The sequence below is a fragment of the Triticum aestivum genome, chromosome 4B (genome assembly GCF_018294505.1).
Source record: "Triticum aestivum cultivar Chinese Spring chromosome 4B, IWGSC CS RefSeq v2.1, whole genome shotgun sequence".
Lineage (NCBI taxonomy): Eukaryota > Viridiplantae > Streptophyta > Magnoliopsida > Poales > Poaceae > Triticum > Triticum aestivum.
This window is the reverse complement of record NC_057804.1, coordinates 226,108,653-226,112,834: the sequence shown is the minus strand read 5'-3', so window position 1 is coordinate 226,112,834 and position 4,182 is coordinate 226,108,653.

The window sequence follows — 4,182 nt, the reverse complement described above, 5'->3', positions numbered from 1 at the left end:
CATTTGCAAATCCTTTCTTCCCGTTTCAATGTTCCCATGGGCCAGATTAACCACACTAATCAGTGAGTTGAGGTACTCCGTTACCTTGACATATATGTTGGAGATATTATTATGACCCTAGGTGTCTTAGGGGATCATCTAGTAATTTAGCCATGATTTGTGTTCCCAGTGTGATGATTCTGGCCATCATTCTCGAAAGCATCCCGTGATGCTACTTAGTAATAGGTATTCTGTTTCTGGGTTTTGAACCCGAGATTCACTCTACTTACTTCATGTTGATAGTGTTTGCTAGTTCCTTCAGGATATTAGTAACTTTGCGATAGTCCTCGAGGTCCGTGGTATATCGTTCTTCCAAATACCATGAACCATTATGGCAGAAGTTTATTGGATCAAAAGATCACAATTAGAGTACTCTTGAGGAGTTCTCCATTCATAAATCGTGACTCTGCCAGTTCTACCTTTCTGCATGGGTTATCCGGAAGAAATATGTGGAATTCGTTCGACATGCTAAACCATGCATCCACAACTCAGAAAATCGTATGTTCCTTTGAGTTGTCCCTCTTTAGTTGTCTTCTGACCCTCGTCTATCAATTGATAGTCAAGAGTATGCGTGCATTCGTTCGTCGATGCCTATTACCCTTGTGGTCCGTCAAGCCATTCTGTCCTGAATGACTTGGAGAAACAAACTCCGGTACCTCATCCATATTTAGGATTGGGTCAAAGTAGTTGTGTTCCGCAGATCAAGTTACAATCCAGCTTCTGGTCTGCTCTACCCTGAAGTATTACCTTCTTTATGACAGGAATTTCATGAGAATTGCACCACCTCTTGTGAATTCTTGACATAGTGATACTTCTCGCCATCCTTTTTCATTCCTCGGTTCCGTGTTGTTGCAGCCGGAGTGCCGACAAGTGAATCATGATGTGTGAACTCAATACTCCTAGCAACCCCATTGCTTGGTAGTTAATGGACAATAATCTTATTCCTGGTATGTTGGTTATTGAATCATCATTCTAAGACTGATCGTGCTATCTAGTCCTTATTTCCGGTGCACCCTTCGATCAATGAGTTAGGATTGTGTCAAGTCCTCACTCATTTGATCATATCATCTTGCCCTGAAAAGCAAGATTGTTCTCGATCTTAGTAACATATCGGTGGTTCGTGATTTTCCGAATATCTTCTCGAAAGTATCACCAGGTTGTCACCTGACTGTTATGTTAAGCTCGTGATCAAGTTGGTTTATCCTGTAAACCACCCTTTCTCCAAGAATCCATGTTGGATACCCCTGAGCTAGTTGGTTAAGCTATGCATCAACTTGGAGAGTTGGAAGATAGAAGCTTGTCCGATTTAGTTCATCTTAAGGGATATCCTGTGTGTGTGTGTGTGTGTGTGTTGGAGAAAGATGATATCTTCATCGATTGGTCCCTATGATCAGTTGCTGGACCTATTGTCTTATCAATCCTTTGATTTGAGTGTGGGCTATCGTCAAATCAAATCAGTACCAATGATGCTCGTAATGTTGTCTTATTCGTGGTTGATCCCTCGAGCATACACCATTACATCTTTGGCCTGACCAATGCTATCCCTTGCTCACTTAACTATGGAATTCCTTTTAAAAGGAAACCCAGATGAATTGTTGTTCAGCCCATTGACAACATCCTTATCTCCTCCATGATTTTGTTGGACATTAAGCTAGTGTTGGAAACTTTGAAAGCATTTTCTTCATGCTAGCTCATGAAGTATATGTTTGGATGAAGGTAGTGACTTCCTTTAATTCATGTGCATCTGATGCAAGTTGCCGCCGTGGATTCGAGAAAGTCAATGTTGCTTTCTTTGGAATCATTCCAAATCAGTCATGCACACGTGCGAAGAATGCTGTGGTTTGAAGACTTGCAACCTTCAATCTATATGTATCCCTAGCACACCAAGCCACTGATTGATTTGTTCAAGGAGAAGGAGTTTCTTCATAAGAGCTAATCCGGACTTATGTAAGGACTTCGATACCCTCGATGATGGTTCCCCACCTGAACTCGGTAGTGTTTAATTATAAGACTACTACATGGCCATGCTTGTCTGGGACAACGTGTTCACATGTGTGTAGCAGAACCAGCTCATGTTTTGGAGCTTACTATCGTAGCTCATTCCCCGAGAATCTCGCAACGTCATCTCGTCGATTTGTGTTGCAAACTTTTGTTTTTCTTCCTAGACTCGATGAGTCTAGAATATCCTGACACCAACCAGATCTGAATCTCAGGCAGACTTGATGGTTGGAACATTTCCCAAGAACTATAATATTGGCCCCTCGATAACCGGTAAGGTGGATGTCGTGGCCAACACACCCAACCGGAAGACCTATTATTGTAGTATCTTGATTGAAGAAGTTGGCCACCTCCCCATAGGGATTTCGTAGGATTTACTCCCTAGTTGCCCCTATGGATTTCTGTGTTCCGAAGTCCGACCTTTTTACTTGATGTTCTAGATATCAAACCATATCTATGAATGGATTACACTAGCACATCAAGGAGAACATTAGAAGCGGAGTGCTAAATGTCTCTCGGTCGATCATCCAGATTTTGTTCCTTGGCTTCGCTAAGGTGAAATCTGAGAAGGTGTTATCTTCCTTTGCATCTGCATCCTCCATCACCATTCATCATGGTAGTAAGTTGTGTTTACCGGACCCTTGACACGGATGTTGGTAAAACCTTGATGAATGTGGAAATGCTCAAGTTCTTGAGAGCACGCACAAGCGCTAGGTGTTATCATCGGCACTAACTGGGATTCCTCTCAGTTTCCTCGACAATGCTATGATCTTTTCAAACAGTGAATTCACTCTCTATTGTTGGGTTCTTCCCCAGTTACCAGAATCATTCCCAGCATTTGCATTTTGTTCCCAGCTTGCACCACCAATGTGCCATTCTACCATGGGTCTCTTCCATTTCCGGTGGAAGGCAAATTCATCCATTACGTTGTCTTCAACAAGGTAATCCACATCATCCAAGTCCGAGTATGCCATTCTACCGACCCCCTCCAAACGATCATTGTGAATTGCCTTAGGCTGGTATGAAGAGTTCCAATGATCTCTGAATCAAAAGTAATTCTTTTTGCCACTTAAGATAATAATCTACGAATCACCCTCCTCCAGGATGTTTCGTCGTGGTATCATGGCAACTCAACTCCTCGCTACGTTGACAATCGTTTACCACCTTCTTAGGTGTGGAATTGTTGTCTACCTAGTGAACCCTCGTCATCTGTTTCTTTCCACCCCTCTTGATGTGTATCTCGTGTCTCAACCGAGAGATGGTTCTAAGTCTCATTCCGTGAGTTGATCCTGAGTTGTTCGACCTTCGAGAAGACCGATCCTTCTAGAGTTTTCCTTTCCTCTTCTTGTCATGATTAGCTGAAGTTCTCAGAGCAAGACGACAAGACAAAGATGGTGATCGAATCAACGTTCCTATGAAGTGCACCCTGGATCGTGAAGATTGTACTAGTTTGCGTTTCCCCTTCATCTTACCCTACGCTTGAATCTCGAGACGAGATTCTTGTTTAGTGGGGGTGAGTTGTCACATCCCTAGCTTCTGGTAATGCTCTAGGCTAGCTTCATGTGTGCATCATGTTTAAATTCTGAAAATTTGAACTGAGGGAATTTTGGAAGCCTCAAAACCCTAAATAAAAGAGGGGCAAAACCCTAGAAATCTCATTCATTGCTCCAAAAATGTTCTTCTTAAATGTTTGATAATTTTTGGTAAGGGTTCTGGTCCCAACCAAAATATTGAACATTTTTAAGGAATTATTTTTGGGACTTTGGATTTAATTCATTAGCTATTTGAATTTGAATTATATTCATATAATTAGAATATAATTTCAAATACCCCTGAAATATTTTATAAGCTTTTGGAAAAGTCCATCTAGCAATATAAAATATTCAGAGGAGTTTTTGGCATTGTTTGAATTATTTTTAAATTCAAAACAGTGGCAAAATAAATTAAATAAAACAAAACAGAAGAAAAAAATAAAACAGAGCAGAAAGCCACTGGGCCACTTACCTGGCGCCACTTACCTGGCCCAGCTCCATCTGGCCGGCCCAGCCCACCTCCTCCCCCTTGTCCTCTTCCTCCTCTGCCAGGAGGACGAACAGAGGCGAGGCGTGGCGCGCGCCCGAGAGGCCTCGGCCACCTCCTGCTTCC